This window comes from Dermacentor silvarum, chromosome 5 (genome assembly GCF_013339745.2).
Source record: "Dermacentor silvarum isolate Dsil-2018 chromosome 5, BIME_Dsil_1.4, whole genome shotgun sequence".
In the NCBI taxonomy this organism is placed as follows: Eukaryota; Metazoa; Arthropoda; class Arachnida; order Ixodida; family Ixodidae; genus Dermacentor; species Dermacentor silvarum.
The window spans coordinates 134755081-134779943 of NC_051158.1; the positions used below are offsets into that span (position 1 = coordinate 134755081).

At 48.5% G+C, this 24863-nt stretch overlaps 1 long non-coding RNA gene across 1 annotated transcript; it reads left to right on the forward strand.

Annotated features, from left to right (window-relative positions):
• Positions 1-20333: 20333 nt before the first annotated feature.
• On the forward strand, positions 20334-24286 carry LOC125946020 (uncharacterized). Its single transcript, XR_007467322.1, has 3 exons — positions 20334-20831; positions 21843-21947; positions 22007-24286. It is a non-coding gene; the product is annotated as an uncharacterized LOC125946020 (long non-coding RNA).
• The last annotated feature ends 577 nt before the right edge of the window (positions 24287-24863 follow it).

Below are 24863 nucleotides of genomic sequence, written 5' to 3' on the forward strand. Positions count from 1 at the left end.
ACTGCAGCATAAATACTCCTGTCCGGAATATTACACCGATGCATCAAAGTCTCATGCTGGCGTCTCTTATGCAGCGGTTGGCCCATCATTTTCAGATGCCGACGCCCTGCACCCACAAACGAGCATTTTTACAGCAGAGGCTTATGCAATACTGTCGGCTCTTAAACATATCAAGGACTCGAAAATACCCAAAGCAATCATCTACACAGACTCGCTGAGCGTAGTAAAAGCTTTAAAATCTCTTAAAAGGCACAAAAATCCAGTAATAGTATCGCTTTATTCATTCATATGTAGTATTTATGCGTCTGGGCAGCATGCTGTGGTGTGCTGGGTGCCAGGACACCGAGACATCGAGGGAAATGTACTGGCAGACCAGCTTGCCACATCCATCGAGGCAAAAGCTGGCAACACATCTATGCCCGTCCCTGTTCCCGATATGAAGCCATATCTACGCAAGAGACTTCGAGTCCACTGGCAACGTTTGTGGGACGGCCAGACTCATAACAAGCTCCATTTAATTAAGCCCCATTTAGGAAACTGGCCATCGACCACGAAATCTAGAAGAAATGATGTCCTATTCTGTAGGCTCAGAATAGGACACACTTACAGCACGCATAATTACCTGTTGTCTGGAGGCGACCCCCCAACCTGTACTAGATGCGGGGAAGCACTTACTGTACTTCACATCCTAGTACAGTGTCCACTAATAGAACCTAAAAGAAAAAAGCACTTTGTTCAAGCCTATAAAGAGAATATACCGCTTCACCCAGCGATGTTTTTACATAATGACCCGATATTTCCGCACGATTCAGTTTTAGCCTTTTTAAACGACCTCGACATTTTGCAGGTTTTTCGCCCGAGAGATTCGTAGTGGCATCCTATTTCAGAGGACGCCGCTGCGACAGCATATTTGAAATGCACTCTCCTCCAGGCACTTGCTTCTAAGGGTCCCTGTGAGGCAGTAGTGCCTTTTATATCTTGCAACTTTTTTATACTATATTATATTCATTGCGCCCCTATCACGTCATTGTCATGATCTTAGTATTTTTGCCTTTTACGCACCTTTAGTGCGCAGGATTTTAGGCCCATTTACAGCCACCCTACACCTATCCACTGTCATTGATCATACCATTGCTCACTCAGTACACCACGTCTTGGCGCTCTTTGGCCATAGCTGGCCCTTGTGCCACAAAACAACATATATATCATCATCCTACAGATAAAATCTGCACCATTCGCTTCGCGTGCTGACTTAAACCGCGTTTCTTCCAGCGCGTAGGAACGCTCGCACTCAGAACAACGCACGCGTGGGTTCCCCCTAGTACCAACCATCATCTCGTACTAATAAGGCGTAGATGTGGCAAAAAAAAAAAAAAACAATTTTTCTTTACCTACTTTTATCTAAGCGAGAAGACCAAGACAGTGAAAAAGCATTAAAATAATTTATAAAGATTGCTTGGCTAAGCTAACCCTCCTAAAAAAACCAAAAAGTGAAATATAAAATAACAAAACTTATAATAAAATATAAATAACAAAACAGCGCTGCTCCTGCTGCGCTGAAATGGCACCTCAACTCGACACGTCCGCTCCCGTCGGCTTCACTCGTGAGAGTGAAGCAATTTTCGCAGCGCCGCCTGCAGTTCATTTGAGTTGCAAATACACTGGGGTTTAGCCACAGGAACGTATGCAGGGCCGTATGCGAATTCCTCGGTGACACAAGGAGAATACCAAGTTAATTTACTGATTGATTATTTATTAATTTTGAAAATTCCAATTGAAGTGATTGAAATTTATTACCTTCTACCTTGATCTCCTCCCAAAAAGTACACTAATTCCCTATAACATAAAATAAAATACGGCTCTAACATCAGTTGGTTTCATTGCATAATTTCAACCCACCTGTTTAACCGCCGGCTTCTTGGCCAATCCGCCGTGGTGGGTATGCGCCATGGCATAGGAAGCAAGCAAGCAAGCAGCCCCCACGGTCGCGTTTTCCAAGAGCCAGCTGCTCTACGGTTTATTAAACCTTCAAGACTACTTCTCGAGGCTCGTGACAAACTGGTGGAGGTGCTGGGTATACGTCCTCACGGATGTTGCAGACCCCTCCAAGGATCCGCGCTACGAATCCAGTGCCTGTAGACACTCCCGTGCATCGGGCCAGCCGCAGGATCAGGGGATTGTCCCCAGAAGTCGTCAACGCTACAGTTCCCACCTCATCAACCGGTATGACCAGCGCTTCCCTTCAAACCGCCCCAACCGGTGCGGGAAGCACGATGTCGAACCGGTACACACTTGAGAGCCCACGGATCCCGAAGATGTTTCATGGCACAGTGTTCGAAGACGTCGAAGACTGGATGGTCGACTTCGAGCGCGTGGCCTCCGTGAACGAATGGAACGACACGGAAAAACTCAGACACGTCTACTTCTACCTGGAGGATGGCGCGCGTACGTGGTTTCAGAACCGCGAGAAGCAACTGACGTCGTGGCGCGAGTTTTGTCGTCAGCTTTTGGAGACCTACACAAGTGGTGATCGCCACGAACGAGCGATTCAGGTCCGCGTCCAGTTGCCAAACGAAACTGACCACGTACGTCGAAGACAGCACGCGCCTCTTCCGACGAGCGGATCCAAGAATGACGGAGGAGAAGTTACGTCATCTGATGCGCGGGGTCAAGGAGCAACTCTTCGCTGGCCTCGTACAGAGCCCTCCGAAGACGGTCGCGGAGTTCTTGTCCGAGGCCGGGACCATGGAAAAGATGCTTCTGCATCGCTCGAACGTGTATGAGCGACAAGTGAACAGCATGTCTGCTGCTGACATTTTCACGGCCGTAGGAAGCAACAGTGACTGTCTGCGAGAACTCATCCGCTCTGTAGTGCGTGAAGAGTTGCAAAAGGCCGCCGTAACACCGCACCCTACGGTAAGCTCTATAGTGACACGTATACATGTTTATCTTTCACCGGTTCGCCCGATAAACAATCAATTTCGTCATACACAGTTTTACGACTGTTTTCTTTACCGTCACTACTACGTGACAATAGCAAGCCTTATCAAGGACGAACAGCAGGCACACGCCTACGCCCGAGCGCATGCACACCGGGAGCCGCGAGATGACCGGCCGAGCAGTTCCAACCAGAGCCCATACCATTAACCTGCACTCACATCCTACAACACTATCGCCTATCACGAAGAACACTACCCCCACCTCACAATTCTCTGACGCGAGAGGAGGCCGTAATATGGCGAAAACTCCAAACAAACACATATCCACCTTTGAGTCTTTACCACGCCATACACCCTGCGCTGTATTCCTATAAATGTCCACACTGTGATCAATGTGCAACACTTTACCACATGGTATGGGCTTGCGCAAACACACCGCAGCTAACACCCATAACACGCCCCACCACACGGCAATGGGAGGCAGCGCTGTCCAGCTCCGACTCGACGGACCAGCTCAACCTGGTCAACCGAGCGAGAAGGGCAGCTAAGGCCGCTGGACTCCTGGACTGAGGGGACCAGTGGCGTAGCCAGGGGGGGGGGGGGGGGTTGGGGGGGTTCAACGCCCCCCCCCCCCGAAATTTTTTCAGCAACCCCCCCCCCCCCCTACTAACCCACCCTTTGTTTTCGTCGCTTCGCGCTGACATAATTCATGAAACCGGTGCTACTATCACAATTTAATTCCTGGGCGCTTCCGTTTGGGTTGGTAATTTTCAGCGAATCATGTCTGCATATGGAAAAAACTGTCACGGTGTTTGTCAAGGCTTGCACACTCTGTGAAGTTTTGGGCGAGAATGTGGCGGCCGCATTCTGAAGCAACAAATGCGCAACAAATGAAGCAACAAATGCGGCAGCCGCATTTTAGATGATGGCGAAAATGCTCGACGCCCGTTTACTTAGATTTAGGCTGCACGTTAAAGACCCCAGGTGGTCGAAATCTCCGGTATACATTTCCGCCGCTTCCCTTCAGGTGCCGGTTAGGCCGCGCTCGCGCAGGATTTTAGGCTACGTTCACACTTGGTCTCGAAGCTGTAGGAAGCGGCAAAATCTCGCCTAGGCGGCAAAACAGGCAGAAAAACAGGCTGCGAGCCAAATCGGTCTCGGGCCGATTTTTTCGCCATGGCGAAACGGAAACGCGGCGGAAAGTCGTTCTGCTTCACTGGAAGCTACACTAGCATGTAAACAACCGGACCCGGTCGTAAAATGGCACCGGGCACCAAAACCATGGCACCAAAAGTGTAGGCTGTAATGCTGATCGACGCGATCAAGAACCAGCCCTTGCTCTACGACAAGAGTGGCACTAAAACTACTGTCAGCAGTACTCGCGATAGTATTCAACGTCGCGCGACCGGAGGTGCGGCAACGAAGCCTTGGCGTGACCCAACTTCTCGCGCTTTTGCAAAGCCAGGCTTCTAGTTCACTGTAGCCAGGCGAACCCACCACCGCCGTTTCCGAGGTGTCCGCGTCTTCCGTTTATTTATTGTCCATTTCTAGAAAACAAGTAGGTAGAAGTATAAAAGCCATTTCTTCTTCCACTTCCATGGCAGACAATAGTTAGGCAGATTCCTCGTTGGCGCTCCATAATTCTCCTCGCACGTGTACGGTATGTTGCAGAAGTCGCGGGGTGCTTTTCTCGTCGCGACGATAGATTGGGAGCGTAGGTCTCACGTAGGACGCGCAGGCTTTGGCGAGCCCCAACACAAGGGCCAGCCCAGGTTTTAGCTGTGGTGTTCCCGTTGCCCCTTTGGTGTCCTGGAGGCGCCGACAATACGAAATGATGAAATGTTATTACAACTTGTAAATAAAAGCTATTAAAGAAATATCACGCCTAGGCACCAACCTGTGACTCAGCGCTACCGCGCCCGTGTGCGGAGAATTACGGAACGCCAACGAGGAATTTACCGAAGGTCGCAGATGACACGCGAAGTTGCGTAAAATGATCACTTTTCATGACGGTACGTGGGTCAAAGAATGAACATACCGCTCGAAATAATGCGATAATGAGCGCCACCACGCCGACAAACGTACGCAGACTAGATGGATCTGGACGAAAACGGCAGCGGCGGCCGCGGCGGTAGCAAAACAAATGTGAACAACTTGGACAGGCGCGGAAAAAATTTTCCGGCCGCTTTGGCCTTTCCGCCCACTTGCCGCTTTCCAAGTGTGAACGTAGGCTTAGTCTGCGCGAGAAACGTCTCTTGTTTGCGATTGCGCCCCTACGGAAGGCTGGTAATTACTGTTGTGTTGTTGAATCCCAAACCAGCAATTACGGAAGGCTAGTAGTTGCTGTTTTGTTGTGGAATCCCAAACCAGGAATGTACACACGAAGGGGTTGATGACAGCAGTGAAATTCCACCGACTCGCAATAGAATGCACGAAACAGACAGCTGACAAGCATGAATTACTGTTGTGCGCAGTACAGCGTAAGTAAACTCTTGTTGCAGACGCTGACAGTTCTCGTCGGAGTTCACGCGTCCTGAGAAATTGTTTATGTGCACTATGCACTGAATAATACCGGAGTTCATTCCTGCATCACTATAGTACACCAATCAGTCGAGATTCTGTGAGGTACAAGGCCGCTTCCTGTTTGCACCGGCGTAAGTGAAGCAGAAATGACTTGCACGCACTACTTTAAATGCGTACACATGCCATATCTATGCTGTGCGGTGAAATATTCTGTACAATTCTGAATCTGTTGACGTAAAGGCAAATGACGGCTGCACGCTCGCACACAGCGCAAGACACAGCGGCCCATGCACTTGCCGCAGGAAATGCAACCCTCTCGTATGAGGGAGCAAGGCGACGAAAGCTTCGAAAAAAAAAAAGCCTTATGCGTTTTTGCGCGTATTTAAATTTTCTAGCGCAAAGACAGCAGCGAACAAGTTATTGCTATGGGAGTAGGTATAGCCTGGTCACACGTACATTTTCACGCGTATAGCCGTCCTTGACTTGTGAAACGCACTTCGCCCCGACGAGGACGACGCCATCTACGCTTAACGGAAATTAACAATTAATGATGTCTTCTCCGATCGCACGGTGTCAATGATGCGTTTTAGAAGACTGGTCCATTCAGTGGCGCGATGAGAGACCATTGCTCCAAACGCCCACTGTACCTGTCGTACTTACTGTATTTAATGAGCTTACTTTAGTTTTTACCTAATATCTTCACAAGCACACGCACACGCGAGGGGGGGGGGGGGGAGGTAGGGGCGGTCCCATGTTTTTGATATACATGTCTAGAGTCTGCTTACACTACCGCTATTTATTATCGATCACGTGACCTAGAGGAAAGCAAAAGCTTGCCCCCCCCCCCCCCCCCCCCCGAAAAAAATTTCTGGCTACGCCCCTGGAGGGGACCACCCACTGCAGAGCGGGGGAGCTACCTACGCTCGCGTGCTCTTTTTATTAAAGTTTATTTTCTCTCTCTCTCTCTGCACCAAGCGCTCCGTGACACCTTGCATCCTGCTAACGCTGCAGCAGTACCTCCTGAATGCCACCGTGCGACGTACGCGGAAGCCCTGAAACGCCCTGCTTCCTCTCCGCCGCTGTTCGTTCGTGCTCCTGGTGTCAGTTCAGTCGGCGCAGCCGATATCTTACTACGACGCTGGGTATACACCTCCGCCCATTGTTCATGCCGCTCCATTTGCCCATCGTTCGGAGCAAGCGGTTCACTACGTCGACGACAGACGACCGCCCCCTCGGCAGTCGGATGTTTGGCGCACACCCGATCATTGGCCTCTGTGCTTCTACTGCGGTGAAGCTGACCACTTGTACCGCCAGTGCCCATACCGGCGCCTTGGGATTCGCGGCTTTTCCGCATACTCACCGCCGCCCCGATACTGCCAGCGACCCCGGGACATTCAGGACTACCTCTCGCAGCAGCGCTTGCCACCGCCTGCCAGGCGGCAGTCGCGATCGCCGTCTCCGATACGATTTGCACCTCCGCCCCAGCGGTATTCTCCCGAGCGGACGACCAGTCCCCGCCGGGAAAACTAACTGAGGCGATCTTTGGGGGCGAGGTCGCCGACGGTCGAAGCGCTGAAGACCTCCCACGGACGCTGTTACGGAAAGATACCGATCCGACATCACCTGCAGCTGACCGGGACGACCGGCTTTCGCTCGATATACCAGTGACTATTGACGCTTATGCCGTTAGTGCTTTAGTGGACACCGGCGCAGACTACACGATACTAAGCGGGAAAATAGCAACGCAGCTGAAGAGAGTGATCACGCCCCGGCATAACTCGCAGATTCGGACGGCTGGCGGTCACGTCGTTACTCAACTGGGCGCCTGCATGACTAGAGTTGAGATTCAAGGACCTACATTCGTAGCGAGCTGCCTTGTCTTACGCGAATGCTCCCGCGACGTTATTCTTGGGGTTGGCTTCCTGCAGGAGTACGGTGCGATTATCGATCTGCAAGAGCACCGTATCACTTTCTCTGCCGAACAAGCAATCGACGTGCAAGACGACCAATGGCGCGACGACGTACTTCGTGTTTCTGCAGACAGTGTAACGCTTCCTCCACGGGCCAGTGTCCTCGTCGACGTCACATGCTGTGACTTGCGCGATGGCGAAGTGCTGGCCGAAAGTAACTTGGAACACCTACTGAAGCAAGATGTTTGTGTGGCTCGAAGTGTTATACAGATTCGTGCTGGTCATTCGCAGTTGCTTGTTACCACCTTTAGCTACGAGCACCGACACCTGTTCCGCGGCACTTCGTTAGCGTTTTTGCAGACGCAGTAACAAACGTTAACAACTGTTTCACGTCAGAAGTAGTGGAGACAGCAGACAAGTCTCTGGGTCATCTCGACATCAATTCTGAACTGTCCACCGATAGCCAGACAGCATTGCGCAAGCTCTTGCTTGAATTCAGGACCTGCTTCGCACATTCTTCCAAGGTACGCCAGACTTCCATCACTAAACACAGGATCATCACGTACGAAGACGCACGCCCTATACACCAGCAGCCCTACTGCGTGTCTGCAAAAGAACGCGAAGCCATACGTACGCAAGTCCGGGAGGTGCTTGACGATGGTATCATCGAACCTTCCAACAGCCCGTGGTCGTCTCCGGTCGTTCTTGTCAAGAGGAAAGACGGAATGCTACGCTTCTGTGTCGACTACCGCAAGCTCAACAACGTGACCAAGAAGGACGTGTACCCGCTGCCGCGTATCGACGACACGTAGGATAGACTACGGCGTGCCCACTATTTTTCTTCTCTCGATTTAAAAGCGGGTACTGGTAAATCGAGTTAGACGAGCGCGACCGCGAGAAAACAGCCTTTGTGACTCCAGATGGTCTCCATGAATTTCGAATGCTTCCTTTTGGCTTGTGTTCAGCCCCGGCTACTTTCCAGCGAATGATGGACACTATCCTTACTGGACTGAAGTGGCAGGCCTGTCTTGTGTACCTGGCTGATGTGGTCATCTTCTCTGAAACGTTCGAGCAGCATCTTCACCGCCTACGGAGTGTGCTCGAGGCCATCCGATCGGCAGACCTCACACTTAAGCCCGAAAAGTGCCACTTTGGTTATGAAGAGCTCAAGTTTCTCGGGCATGTAGTAAGCGCCAAAGGGGTCCCACCCGATCCAGACAAGCTTGTCGCTGTGGCCGGGTTTCCAGCTCCAGCTGATAAGAAGGCCGTCCGGCGCTTCCTGGGTTTGTGCGCCTACTATCGCCGGTTTATTAAAGGCTTCTCAAATATAGCGGAACCCCTGACTCGCCTTACAAGGGACGATACGCCATTTGTGTGGCATAATGAGCAACAGGCGGCTTTTGATGAATTATGACAGCGCCTGCAGTCAGCACCCGTTCTTGCACATTTTGACGATGATGCTGATACTGAGGTGCATGCATACCAACGCCAGTAGCATTGGCCTTGGCGCAGCGCTCGTCCAGCTTCAACATGGAGTGGAATGAGTTATAGCGTACGCCAGCCGCTCCCTGTCCCGTGCCGAGGCGAATTATTCGACTACGGAGAAAGAGTGCCTCACGGTCGTGTGGGCGATCATCAAGTTTCGCCCCTATCTCTATGGTCGTCCCTTCAAAGTAGTGACAGACCACCATGCCCTCTGTTGTTTGGCAAGCACGCGCGACCCTTCAGGACGACTAGCACGGTGGAGCTTGCGGCTACAGTAATTTGACATCGCAATCGTTTATAAGTCTGGCCGTAAGCATGAAGACGCTGACACGCTGTCCCGCGCACTCATTGGTCCTGCCAGTCAGGAAACAGAGGATGATGACGGCTTCCTGGGCGCCATCAGTTCGTCGGACTTGAGCAGACGGCAGCGTGACGACGCTGAGATTCGACCGATCATCGATCATTTAGAGGGCCGCAACACAACCATACCATGCCATCTGTCCCGCTCGCTGACGTCCTTCTGTCTGCGAGACAACGTGCTGTATGAGAAGAATGCTCGTTCGACCAGCCGTGCTTACCTCCTGGTGGTTCCAAGGGACATGTGCGACGACATCCTCTTCGCTTGCCATGACGAACCAACATCTGGTCATTTGAGCTTTTCACGAACACTCGCTAGAGTAAGCGAAATGTACTATTGGCCCGGGCTTTCGGCAAGCGTCAAACAGTACGTTAAAGGCTGTCGTGAATGCCAGCGCCGCAAGACACCATCCGTTAAACCGGCTGGCTTACTTCAGCCAATTGAAGCACCTCACACGCCTTTCGACCAAGTCGGCATGGACATTCTCGGACCGTTTCTGTCTACCGGCGGCAACAAATGGGTGATCGTCGCGACTGATTATTTAACGAGCTATGCTGAAACGCAGGCAATCCCACGAACCACGGCCTCAGAGGTAGCGCAATTCTTCATGCGCCATATCGTCTTGCGTCACGGTGCTCCCTCCACTGTAATAACAGACAGAGGCACAGCATTCACAGCGCAGCTTATGGACGAAGTTTTTGAATTAAGCAACACCAGGCATCGCAAGACGACCGCGTACCATCCGCAGACCAATGGACTTACCGAGCGACTGAATAAGACGGTCACAGACATGCTCGCAATGTACATCGACGTCCAACACAAAACATGGGATCGGATCTTGCCTTACGTGACCTTCGCGTATAACACCGCCGTGCAAGAGACGACGCGCTTCACGACCTTGCGCCTTCTCTACGGACGCGAAGTCCAGACGATGCTGGACGCTATGCTGCCGTGTCAAGACGCTGACCTATTGACAACTGACGCCGAGGAATTTGCAGAGCGTGCTGAGGAAGCTCGGCAGCTCGCGAGCCGCTGCATATCGGCCAGCAGCAGCAGACAGACGCACGACGCTACAACATCCGCCACAGGGACGTGTCCTACAACCCCGGGGACCAAGTTTAGGTGTGGACCCCCGTTCGCCGTCGTGGCCTCTGTGAAAAGCTGCTGAGCCGGTATTTCGGTCCGTATAAAGTGCTCCGCCGCGTCAGTGACGTAAACTATGAAGTTGTTCCGGACACAACATCGCAGACACGGAGTAGGACACAACGACAACCGAGCTCAGGCATAGTTAATGTAGTGCGCATGAAGCCGTACATTGCGCGTCCGTAAATTTTTTGTTGTTGTTTTCGTTTTTTCTCTCATTTCCTTCTTTGTTTCTACTTTTCATTTATCTTCGGGAGCTTGTTTCTTCGTTCATTGACTGCGTCGGCGTGACGTTTACTTTTTTTGTGTACTTTCGCTTTGCCTGCCTTCTTCTTTGTCTTCTACGCCTATTTTTTTAGCATCGAGGCGATGCTTTTGTTCGGAAGGGGGGATATTGCCACCTGTAGGTCGAGGGCAAGAGTGGGTCGAGCCTAAGAGAACAAAGAAGACCGCGCGCTCCTTCCCTGCTCGAGCCAGCCCCGACGGTCGCGTTATTCTAGGTCACTCTAGTCGCGTTTTCCAAGAGCCAGCTGCTCTACGGTTTATTAAACCTTCAAGACTACTTCTCGAGACTCGTGACAATATATGGGGTGTTTTTTCTTCTTTAGACTAGCCAGATTTTTTATAAAGAGGCTATATAGGAGCAGCGAAATGGCGTTGTTTTGCAGATGAGTTCCGAGGCGAGGCGAATTTCGCGGAGCAGTTTGTTTTAGAGAAACGAGATGGCGCTTACGGCGGCGCGCCATACGTCTCCTCAGCGACCGCTCACGAATACGAAACCACTATCGCTTCTACCTTGCTTCCGTGCGAGCAGCTGTCTGAAATGCAGCCGAGTTTTCGCTAACAAACTGTGCTCTAATCATGCTAGATTAAATCATGTGGATTGAAGACGTGTGCTGTAGTTGGCTGCAAAAGTAGTGACTGGCATGTTAAGGAATGGAATGAATCTGTGTGGCCAAGTTCGCGGACCTCTGCTGCAACTGTCGGAACGTGTTACCAGCACTTCGAGATGTCCGGATTTCCGCGAGAATACAGAAATTTGCTCATCCGCCAGCATTCTATCGCTAACCTTCAAAGAAAGGGCTTCAGCAACCGAACGTCGGCAAGAGTGAGTACCACTCGTTAAACAATGACAGAGGGAGTAGCGCCGCTTCCTGTCATAGCCTAAGCTTCGCGCACGTTATTTATACGCATCCATAGGCGCCGACTACGGGGGGGCCTCTGGGGCCCGAGCCCCCCCCCCCCCCGGAATTTTCCCGGGGGGGCTGAGCCCCCCCCCCCCCCCCCCGGAGATCCGTAGCCTACCCCCCTCCCCCGCCCCTCAAATCTCATTACCGGAGTTCTGTTACCCACATAATTTGAGGATTCTCTTCCGTTGCCTCCACATTTTCACTTTTGTTGTGGCTAAAAGCTTACGGCACTATTGTTGGCGCGGACGTGCACGGCTTTTAATTCATACGTTCGCTTTATTTCAGCAAATCCTGACAATAGGAGGACAAGCGCATTAGAAGCACCAGCGGTGGCTACCTCATCAGTGTTTCCTGACTTTAACATTTTTAAAAAATTTCCGCTGAGCACAGAAACAATATATTTCAATATATATGAGGGACAAAGTTTATTATGTTTTTTAAAGAGAAGGAGGTAGCCAACTAAATGGATAGCCTATACCTAGAGAATGAATATGTTGATGTATGTTCACCTCACTTCAAATTACTTTGCGTCCTTTTTTGACCCTGAAAAAAAAAAAAAAAACCTGCAGACTTCAGTGGCCCCTTCGGTAGAGTCTCCTATCAACGGCGTGTGAAAAGCACGTGAGTGATATGTGTCTCAATATTGATTCTCTTTCCAGTAGGCAATGCTAACGACTGGCGACAAAATAAAAGAAAAAAAGAAAGCTCTTCTAATTATATACAACATTTACGCATTGGGGATGGAAACATCGCCTCTTGCATGCAGAGGCCATAAATACGGGGTGTTTCAGCAAATACTTTCAAACAATCTTTAAAGGTTGCCTGTGGCAGATAGCACAATTCTAGTTCATGAGCTGGTCTACTCGAATAGGTGGACATTACTTGCACAAAAAGTGGTAATGCATAATCGGCTAATTAAAAAATCACCAATTAGGTTTTTAACATAATAAATTATGGCCAATGTTGCAATTTACAAATTCGAGCCGTAGAGTTCGCAAGGCGGATGCACTAGGAACTAATTCTCAGGATGGCACCAGTTTCGAGATATTAATTCCCGAACATTGCGGAGAAATGCATTGGCGTTCCAGTTACTCTTGCGCTTACCCGCCGTGGTCGTTTAGTGGCTATGGTGTTGGACTGCTAAGCATGAGGTCGCGGGATCAAATCACGGCCACGGCGGCTGCATTTCGATGGGGCGAAATGCTAGAACACCCGTATACTTAGATTAATTAAAGTGCACGGTAAAGAACCCCAGGTGGTCTAAATTATTCCAGAGTCTTCCACTACGGCGTGCCTCATAATCAGATCGTGGTTTTGGCACGTAAAACCCCATAATTTGTTCTATTAATAGTTTTGTGCTTCAATGCATAAAACGACGTTTTGTTGAGAAAGTGACTGGCACGCCAATGTATTTCTCCGCAAAGTTAGAGAATAATATCTCGACAATGGTGTCAGCCTGAGATTTAGTTCAAAGTGGATCCGCACTCCGCGGCTAGAATTTGCAAATTGCAACATGGGCCATCAGGAAATTAGCTAAAAACTTAATTGGTTAATTTTGTTAATTAGTCGATTATGCATTTCAATTTTTTGTGCAAGTAATGCCCGCCTCTTCGAGTAGACGAGCTCATGAACTAGAATTGTACTATCTGCCTCAGGCCACCTTTAAAAATTTTGGAAACTCTTCGCTGAAACACCTTAATTGTATATAGAATTCACTCAGTAACCGAAATGATGCCAAGCTGGATTCACTCAAAATGAGAATAAATAGAAGTCTAGAAGTCATGCGCAGCAGCGCTTATACTCGGACTCAAAGTACTAACGAAATAAAAAAGAGTGTAGTTTGGCCGGGAAGGCGAAGCAGTATTAGTGAGCGAAGTAGAAGACAGTTACACGAAGGAAGATTCTTACCGTGTGAAACCGTGTAAGGATCGTACCCGTGTATGGGCCGCACCCATAACTTGACAGCCAATATTAAAAAAAAAGACATCCAACCGAGAAGCAATCGCGTTCCGTGCGCTGATTCTGATTGGGTTCAACAGCGAATTTTCTCGCCCAGCATACTTTCGCGCGTCGCTACTGGATGTCGAGAGGAGGTGATCGCGGAGTTTTACGGCGGATTTCATACTTGTAGTTAGAAAAATGAGGTCAAATGGCCCGGTCCCATGAAAGGCTCGTGTGGCCCTTACACGAGTCTATACGTTAGTTATAGTGGCCATATAAATTGCAGTAAACATTCAATTAAAATTAAAATAGTAAGCATAGTGGACATAGTAAGCACGGACCATGTGAGTGAGTGAGTGAAATACCATTTATTAGAGGTCCGGCGAGGACGCCAACTCGTCGCGCACCCGGCTACTCCCACGTCGGGACCGGCAGGTCTAGCCCAACGGCCCGGTCGCGGGCACGCCGGACAGCCAGGATTTACGGCGGATTTCACGGACCATGTAAACCTGTAAATACCTCACTGGATTACGTCGAGCACTCGCTTTCAGAACACGAGCATTGTGAAGAACGCCGGCAGCGGAGGCGAACGGTTCGTACAGCCGCACGATTCACCGCAACTCTGAAAATTAGATTCGTCATCATTATCTGCCTATTTTTATGTGCACTACTGACGGCCTCTGTGAGTGATCTGCGATGGCCTCTGTTACTTAACTCTGCAACACTAGGGGCGCAGAAAGACAGCCCGGCAAGGAAGACAGCGCGCATGAAGTTAGCAGCCATCCCTGGTCGCCCTTTATCATTGTACCCCACCATTGATTACCAACAATTAGATATGGCACGCGGGCCCCGTAAGCGTCAGCCGCGCCCAGTCATTCACAGTTATGGCAGGGCTAGAGGACAAGACGCTTCTCTCCTTCCCATTCGTGTTTGATTACGTGACCTAAAACTAACCCGAATATTGAGCGCGTGGGAAATAATGCCAATCAAGCCGCCATCTTTTTCAGCACACTGTGACCTGCTTTTTCCCGCACCCACAGGGTATGGGTCGCTCATATATATGGCTTTTGGATTTAATGCGGAACAGAGCACGGCGACAACAACCGCGACAATTTGCCTGAAGTGTCGATATAATTGCGTTCTTCCCCATAAAGCTAGAAATAGAAAATTGTTGTGTATATATATATATATATATATATATATATATATATATATATATATATATATATATATGGGCAGGTGTCGGAAAGCTGGTCGGGCCCCAGCCCTCCCCGGAAAAATTAAAACGTTCCGCCTATGTACGCATCTATCCCAAATGGCAGGAAAACTTACGCCCACTCTATCGACGACGTATCAAGAATAAGTGAATACGCGCACGCTTTAATATATGCGTCGCGGGATCGAATCCCGGCCACGGCGGCCGCATTTCGATCGGGGCGAAATGCGAAAACACCCGTGTACTTACATTTACGTGCACGTTAAAGAACCCCAGGTGGTCCAAATTTCCAGAGTCCCCCACTACGGCGTGCCTCATAATCAGATTGTGGTTTTGGCACGTAAAACCCCATAATTTAATTTAATTTTATGAATATATGCGCACTATATACGCACAATAAGTGACTGACTACACCGATGGCGCACGAATGGTCGAAGCTGAATGTTTCGTGACAGTTCACAAGAGTAAGCGAGTTACTAGCGGTAATATATATATTTGCTACAAGGTATTACAATGTACAAAACAGCTAAGTTCCAAGCCTTGCGCGCAGCAAGGACAAATCTATCGGCACTGAGCACACCCGCGAGCGATTAGGCAGAAAAATAATCAGATAGTGGCTGCAGCGAGGAACTTCACTGAGTGAGAAACTGACAAGCCGCTCCTTCAGAATATTTCCCAAATAAAGAACAAAGAGCAAAACACACTAATCCTGATTCAATTCATGAGCGGAATGTTTGGATAGATTGGAATACATATTTAACCCCGCTTTTAGAACAAGCACCTCATACGCTGCTCGCGCCGTTAGGATAAAGCTTAATGAGCTTCGAAAGTGTTTTTACATGCTCTCTGAAGCTGTGATCAAAGCTTCCTGTTGTTCACCCAGCTACCGTCTACGATATCTCCCAAAACAGAGGCTTTCTAAGCCGCGCCGGCGTCATACACTTCTTTGTAAACAAGGAGGCAACGGAGGCAGTTGAGGCTAGCAATGGACGCGTCACCACGTGATCAAACATGGCAGGGCCCACGGGATCGCCGCGAAAAGGGTTAATAACGTGAGGTTCAGAAGATGAATTAACAAAATTTATTAATGACTTAGCTTTTTTTATACAGTGGTTGAACTGGTAATATGAAGGCACTCACATTTCAATGCACCTTTGTTTTTTTTTTACCTTGAAAGTAAGATTTAATTCGAGATATTTATCATAGAATTTTAAAGGTAAATTCAGGCTATCCGCGGGAGCACAGAAAAGGCGACCCCGTTGTCATATTAGACCGAAACGCCGTGACGACAAGCGCGAGAAAGTAGCAAACCGAACGTCTCGGCTAGGTCGCGGCAGCTACTGATGCGTCACATACGCTTTGCTTGGCAAGCGTGTGCGGCTGTGTGTCGGGTTAGGATTTGCCGCGGCATGCTGTCATTCGAACTTCGCCGCACGCTTCTTGAATATCTCGAATTAGGTGTGATTCTCCAGGTCTTTAAAGATGGGTGTGGATGGAAATGTCACTGCCTCTAGCTAATTTGCCATTAACAGTCCCCGGCCAGACACGAATAAAAAATGTAATCAGAAATTTTTGCTAATTAGTCTTCTGAAGCTCACGTTATTTGCGGCAATGTCCGCCTCGCCTATGAACTCGTCTGCTAAAACATCACGTTCGTTTCATTCATTACTTTAAAAAAATAATCTGTATTGTCTAAAAAAAAATCCTATATATTGTGCAGTTTCACCCGTCCATATAAATTAGGCATTCTTATTTTTTATTAGTAAAAAGTCGCCGAATAAGTACACTTTAAAACTTCTACGTTGCAATGAGCTGGACTGTTAGAAAACGAATGAAGTGCTTCCTTTTCCTGAATTGAACCACTGGAGGTTCGACAATCGAAACAGAGCTAGCTGGTACCCAAACTTAAACGCAGGCAGCAAGCAGTAAATAAGCTTTGTTATTGTCAAAAGAAACCCTAAATTAGAAATCACCTCCCTACATGAGAAATTTACTACGGAAAGCGCAGCAGCCCCCTTGTGACAACAGGCGGTCTATGAAGAGCGGGTGGCGCCGCGGCACGATGATGATGATGATGATGATTTATTGGCATCCCCTTTGAAACGGGGTGGCGACAAATAGTCACCTAGCCTGCTTGATTTAATCAGGTATACTACACATGTTCTTTATCTCGCATTTTTGTATACCTTTTTCAAAAATTTAGCTTGTACCGCTGCCTATGATTTTAAGAGATCAGGTCGTATCCATCTTTTCCCTGCTTTTTTTCCACCAGTACTCTAATCGTCTCTTGCTGATCTCTACGGCTGATCTGTTTATGTTTCCTTCCACTTTAAACCCAAGCGCTTCTGGGAGTTGCACGTTACCTACGGTTCTCGCTGGGTGGATCCCGTGGCATTCCATTAGGATGTGCTGAGTGGTCTCTGGATCTTCACTGCAGCATACACATGTCTCATCTAGTTCCGAATATTTGTTCCGATATGTTTTCGTCCTTAGGCAACCGGCTCGAGCCTCAAATAGCAAGGCACTGCCCTTTGTGTTATCGTACAGATTTTCCCTTCTAATTTCTTTCTTCTCATTCTTGTAAATCTCCATTGTCCTTTTCGTTTCCATTCTTTGCATCCAATTCACGGTATCTATTTCTCTCACTTTCTTTCTGATGACCCCTGGTTGTCTATTTACAGTTTCGATTATCCTGTACTTGGTTGCCAACTTCCTTGACCTCTTCCTCCATTCTGTGTCCACGCTTTTCATGTAGAGATACTTGTGCACTTTAGCCGCCCATTTATTTTCATCCATGTTCCTGAGCCTTTCTTCAAAACTAATTTTGCTTTGTGCTTCTCTGACTTCAAAAGAGGCCCAACCCATGTCTCCATGCACTGCCTCATTTGTCGTATTACCGTGTGCTCCCAAAGCCAACCGGCCTACTGATCTTTGGTTAACTTCTAAACCCGCCAATATATCCGATTTTAAGCATATAATGGCATTTGCGAATGTTAGCGCTGGCACCATTACTCCTTTCCAGATTCCACGCACCACCTCATACTTATTGTGGCCCCACAGTGCTCTGTGTTTCATTAATGCTGCATTCCGCACACACCCGCACTGCAGCGCTCCTAGCGGGAGCCGCCGACATTCATTACAACGGTGCCACCCGGGAAGCCGTGGTCGGCACACTAGCCAGTATATTATAGGCACTATATGATGATGATGATGATGATCTATTGGCATCCCCTTTGAAACGGGGCGGCGACAAATAGTCACCTAGCCTGCTTGATTTAATCAGGTATACTATACATGTTCTTTATCTTGCATTTTTGTATACCTATCATTATTTTTCTTTTTCAAAAATTTACCTTGTACCGCTGCCTATGATTTTAAGAGATCAGGTCGCATCCATCTTTTCCCTATTTTTTTTCCACCAGTACTCTAATCGTCTCTTGCTGATCTCTACGGCTGATCTGTTTATGTTTCCTTCCACTTTAAACCCAAGCGCTTCTGGGAGTTGCACGTTACCTACGGTTCTCGCTGGGTGGATCCCGTCGCATTCCATTAGGATGTGCTGAGTGGTCTCTGGATCTTTACTGCAGCATACACATGTCTCATCTAATTCCGAATATTTGTTCCGATATGTTTTCGTCCTTAGGCAACCGGCTCGAGCCTCAAATAGCAAGGCACTGCCCTTAGTGTTATCGTACAGATTTTCCCTTCTAATTTCTTTCTTCTCATTCTTGTAAATCTCCATTGTCCTTTTCGTTTCCATTCTTTGCATCCAATTCACGGTCTCTATTTCTCTCACTTTCTTTCTGATGACCCCTGGTTGTCTATTTACAGTTTCGATTATCCTGTACTTGGTTGCCAACTTCCTTGACCTCTTCCTCCATTCTTTGTCCACGCTTTTCATGTAGAGATACTTGTGCACTTTAGCCGCCCATTTATTTTCATCCATGTTCCTGAGCCTTTCTTCAAAACTAATTTTGCTTTGTGCTTCTCTGACTTCAAAAGAGGCCCAACCCATGTCTCCATGCACTGCCTCATTTGTCGTATTACCGTGTGCTCCCAAAGCCAACCGGCCTACTGATCTTTGGTTAACTTCCAAACCCGCCAATATATCCGATTTTAAGCATATAATGGCATTTGCGAATGTTAGCGCTGGCACCATTACTCCTTTCCAGATTCCACGCACCACCTCATACTTATTGTGGCCCCACAGTGCTCTGTGTTTCATTAATGCTGCATTCCGCTTCCCCTTTATTTTCAGATTATCTTGGTGGTTGCTTGAGTAATTCTTTCCTTCGTTTATGTGTACGCCGAGGTACTTATATTGCTTCACTATGGATATTACTTGCTGTTGAATTGACACCACGAAGTTACTCGTGTGCTCATTAAAGATCATAATCCCTGATTTCTCTGTGCTAAACTTAAGGCCTAGATTTGTCTCTGCGTTCCCACAGATATTCGCAAGTATCTGTAAATCTTTTTTATTGTCCGCTAGTAGCACAATGTCGTCTGCGTACATCAGTCCAGGGATCTTCTGTTGCACCATTTGTCCATTACGCATGTAGGATAAATCAAAACCTAAATCGCTGTTTTCCAGTCGTCTTTCTATGCCCTTGACGTAAAGCGTGAACAACAATGGTGACAGAGGGCATCCTTGCTTCAATCCTTGGTGAATTCCCACCATTTCATTTCCTTTTCGGCCTTCCCATGCCACTTGTACTTGGTTGTCTCGATATATCTCCCTCAGCAGCTCCACGAAATCGTCATCTATGCCTTCGTATTGAAGAATATCCCACAACAATTCCCTGTCTACGTTGTCATAAGCTCCTTTAATATCTAGAAATGCTATCCATAAAGGTCTTTTCTGAGCTACTGAAATCTCTATGCACTGAGTTAGTACAAACATATTGTCTTCTAAGCGTCTGCCTGGCCTGAACCCATTCTGTAGTTCCCCCAATACACCGTTTTCTTCCACCCACTTCGACAGTTCTAATTTTATGGCTTGCATTGCCATTCTATATATCACCGACGTTACTGTAACTGGCCTGTACGAGCTCGTCTTATCCTTATCTCCTTTGCCTTTGTAGATAAGATTCATCTTGCTTTCACGCCATCCAACGGGAATATTCTTTGTTCTAATCACTTGCTCTATGGCATTAGTCAGCAGTGCCTTGCTTTTTGGACCGAGGTTTTTGATTAGCTGTATTGGGATTTCATCGGGTCCTGCTGCCGTGTTGTTAGGGACATTTTCTGCTGCCTTTTTCCAATAAAAGCTTTCTATGCTGAATTTTGATCTCTCAGGACTCTCTGTTGTTGCTGGATCTGTTGTCTGAACTACGCTTTTTCTCGTACCGAAGTTATGCCTGATAACGTCTGTGATGTCCCGCAGCGCATAACCCTACGTAAGTGGCGCCACCGCGATACCTCCGCCTATGGCCGCTATCCATGGGATCGCCGATAATCCGGCAGGCATAGATTAAACGCAAATGCGACGATGAAACGCATAAAACGCATTTGCGTTTATCGAGCGTTTCAGGTGCGTTTCATCGAGCGGCCGTGCTTGAGGGGTGCCGTTGAGCCGGATCACTTTTCCGCAGGCGTTGTGGTTGTGCTACACTCTACGATAAACTAGAATTTGGCGGGTCGTTCTGCGAGCACCTGGCAACCCTGCCGCGCACCTCCAAACGCGCCAAACGTGCTTGAGTATGCTTGCTGTGATGCTTGCGGTGCAGTGTTCTAGTTCTTGCGGCACGGGCGCTCGATGAAACGCATCTCAAACACTTGATTAAACGCAAATGCGACGATGAAACGCATAAAACGCATTTGCGTTTATCGAGCGTTTCAGGTGCGTTTCATCGAGCGGCCGTGCTTGAGGGGTGCCGTTGTGCCGGATCACTTTTCCGCAGGCGTTGTGGTTGTGCTAGTTATGCGCATGCCAGTAGCGCAAGTTGGTTGTAGATTCTAGTCAGAGAACCCTTCTTCGTTTGTTGCTAAGCGCGTCCGCCGAGAACTGAAAGGATGTTCCCCACACGTGACAAGTCGCTGTAGTGCGGGTACCCTGGTTGCGGTGCATTGTTGACGAGACCTACCAAGAATTGTCTCCCAATTGACTTTCCTGTTGTATTTCAGGTGGGGAAACTCATCGTATCTTACTTAATAGGTAGTGAAGGGTTAGCTGGTGATCCATAATTTTGGTGATGCAGGCACACGCACGCAGGCACTGATCACGATCAGCGCCTGTGTATGTTATCATTAATGTATGTGTAAGCGTCTTTTTTCCAAATGCGCTGCTTCACCAAAATCATTGTAACTTGTGTGTACCCGCCGTGGTGACGTAGTGGCGGCGTTGCGCTGTCAAGCCCGAGGGCGTGGCATCGAATCCTGGCCACGGCGGCCGCAGGGGTGAAATTCAAAAGCGCCCGTGTACCGCGCGTCGGGTGCACGTTGAAGAACTCCAGGTGGTCAAAATGGATGCCCCATAATAATGTCTTGGTTTTCGCTCGTAAAACACAAGAATGTTTCACTTGTCAGTGTCGCGCCTTGTTGCGCTGTTAACTTTGTGACTACTGTAGTGCGATTTATGATGTACCCTTCAAGCAGTCACATCCCCCCCCCCCCCCCCCCTTCCCGTGCTATCAGGTGCTTGTGCCACCGCACGAATGAAGGTAATGTCCGCTTACACAAGGATATCTATATCTCGACCACCCACGGCACCACGATGTTATTCTGCCTTGTCTGAACAAAGCATGCTTTCATGTTCACTTTACTCTTGCGTTATCCCATTGCCATTAGCATACTCAGTTTCTGAAAAGGAAACGTGCGTGTTGAAGCCATTCCGTTTCTAACGGTAGCATTGCATATCTCTCAGGCTAGTGTCCACTTTCCTGTGCTTCAGGTGATTTCTTTGCATCAACATTGCTGCTGAAAGCAGCAATGCAATTCATGCTGCTCTTTGCATTTCTTCATGTGCAGGCCAGGCATCGAGGTAACATGCTTACTTACTGTTGTAACATCCTGCTTAATCTGTTTCCAGAATAAACCTTTAATTGCGAGTCACCGCTGTGGTTGTCTTCATTGCTGGTCCGTGTATTTTTGTGCTGTTTTTCACATGGTGGTAACATACTTGCATGTCCATTGCAGAGTGCTCACAAAGTGTCGCAATATTGGAGCCCCTCTTTGCATCACAAGACCATTTTCCTTGCCTCTTTCCGCCTAGTTGCTAGCCTCAGCATCGGGTCTACTAAGGTGAGTGGCAGCTGTTATTTCTTTTTTTTGGAGAGCTTATATTTGCTCATGGCTTCCAGCCAGCTGCCCTGGCGCAGAGCCCAAGCACTTAAGAAACAGAGACTGCTCATCATCCAAGAAAAGGAAGAAAGAAATGGACGTGACCCACTTGTAGCCTGGGGTTGCAGACACATCATGAGACTTGCCAGCTGAGTCATGACCTACAACTGAAACAGAGCTACAGCTGTTGTATTCACGTCTTGCTGATGCTCTTGGGCTGCACCAGCTATCCTCGTGGAGCTCTTACAATAACGGGCTATTTCCGAGCCAGCAAGAATGCTGAAACCATGTTTTCTACGTGGTCAGTCACTTGCAGAAGCATGGTCCAAAGACTTGGAAACACTGGTTTAATGTGGGGAAGACTTCCTTGCTTAGCATCGCATCAGTCAAGAAAGGATGGACCACTTTGAAGGCTCCACAAGAAGACAATCAAGTTGCCCAAATTGGTTTGCTTATCGTGCTGGCAGAATCGCAGCTTCTGTGACAAAATGTGTGTGCTCGACAAGCTTGAACTAGCCTTCGATAAGTCCTGAAGAAAATATGTTACCCATGAGGAGCGCAAGTTTGCCTCTGCATCGACATCATGGAGTTTGGGGCCATAAGCTAAATACAATACGATATAGTTATAAAACGTAAAGATCAATGAACCTAAAATTTTCTTTATTCGCAGCATATAAAAATTCAGACCCTTCCTCTGTGTACAAAGCAAGGATATCAGGACGTCACTTATGGATATAGTTCAAATACCTATCATAATCAATGTGATTGAAGACATCTATCTACGAACTGGAATTACGAGATAAGCGCTATTTTTAAAGTGGAGCTGCCGCAGAACAAAGACCCCATGCTAAGCACGATCACACCAGGATACGATTTTGCACAGGCTTACAACGAAAGTCTGCTCCACGCTCACAGAAATACTGTTATCCTCGTTACTCTGTGGACCCTGCACCTCCACCAAAACTGTTACGATGGGGTGCGTTTATTTGAAAGATGAATTGATGAAAAGGGGCCGCGCCGCTACAAAGACAAGCACACTTCGTTTTCGTCTTCTTCCATCGTTGCTGTAGCTTTAGCGTAACAATACGTTTATTTCAGTTAGCACGGCAACGAAAGAGCTTTTTACTCATTATTCCACACAATGAAAATAGTAATCAGGAATATGGAGATTACTCACGCTCGAGTTCCCCGTAGGGCAGAAGTCTGTTGTGGTATTGCACGAATCCATTTCTTGAACAGTTCCCTATCTCATGGGAACCTGAACACGTGGGTTGTGCACTTTGCTGTGTAGTTTCCGCGGCACACAACACTTATTCGGCATCGTGCTGTCACAATGCCATCGCTGCAGCTGCCCGTCGTCGGCAGTTACAAGTCACGTTAGGCACAGAATATCCAGCAACAGAAAAAAAAGAGCACAACCACACGGAGCCCGACGGAGCGATGCCTACGGCGTCCTGACACAATGAGAAACATCCAAACACTTGTAAAAAAAAACAGCTTCACAACAATGCGCAGAACTGTTGTCAACCCCGTTAGCATTTTGCCCGCGTTCGCACCGAACGCGCACGGCGTTGGTGACTGTTGCCGGTGCCTCTGGAGGCGGCTCGGAGGTTTTCGACGAGATCAGAACGGGACACTCGTCGAGCAGCGTCAGAATTCTTTACCACCTTCTCGCCTCGCAACGTTTTTATATAAATACGCATTTGGGGCCGCTGCTAAACTTTGCCGCCCCTCAACACCCCATAGACTCGGGCGTGTGCAGTATTGCTCTGCCTGCCAATCCCTGCCTCCCATGCCCATGCTGCTTCCCCTACTTGTCACGGTCGCCTCCGTATGATGAAGCGCATCATGTGACCAGAAGCAGCACTTGGGCCTTCAAGTCTAGGGGGTTTTGCTTCAGCTGGCAATTCCAGTTTAACAAACTTAGCTCTGGTACAACACCCCGCTGCCAGACAATGTGCCAGGAAGACGAGCTGCTTCCACATGGCTTGGCAGCCGGTTGTGCTCGTTTGCCAGGCCCATCCAGGTTCCCCTTCGATGTTCTGAGGGGACACGTGGCTCCACGCTTCATTCCGTGTGCAGGTCCCACTTGTTAGGCCAGGATCACTGCTTTGTTGCTGTCATGACTTGTCACCCGTTCGCCGTCGGCGCGAAGTCGTCGACAGGTTATACAATCTGGTTGGACGTTCCGTACTCAAGCGAATACAGTGAAAGGGTCAGAGTCGGGAGTAAACAAAAAAAAACATGATATTTATCGACTGACGATACACAAATTAATAAAATAATTAAAAAATGACACAAGAAAGCTAACACACCTGAACTCAGGCGCGGATCCAGGGGGGATGTCCGGATGTCCTGACCCCCCCCTCAGATTTCTGCATCGCCCCCCCCCCCCCCCCCTGCTGACACGGGGACGGCCCTGTCGCAAAAAAATATGGCCACCAGCATTTTTCAAAAGTATTTTTCGCGAATACCAGTGGTAGCAGCCATGTAGAAGTAAAGCTAGCTCGCTCACAAGCTTAGTTATATTCCGTAGGGGTGTGGTGTCGCGAAGTTGCCGTAGTTATTGTTTCTCATGAACACCTTGGACCTCCTGGCGCCGGCCGTGCCTTACTCGTCCCGTCGGTGGCGTCGAATGAACGAGGGGACGTCCCTTTTGCCAAGCACGCCGATGTCCGCGCGAGCGCCTTCGCGCCTGATCAACTTAGTTCCCCATTGGGGTGTCATCGGTTGCCTCATTTGCTGTCATCGGTTCCGCGACCAACCTGCTTAATGAAAGAGATCTCTCGCTGAAGTGTTCATATATATATATAACAACTAACAGCCTAACTAAGAACTACGCATAGACAACTTTTTTTTTTAACTGTAGCACTCATT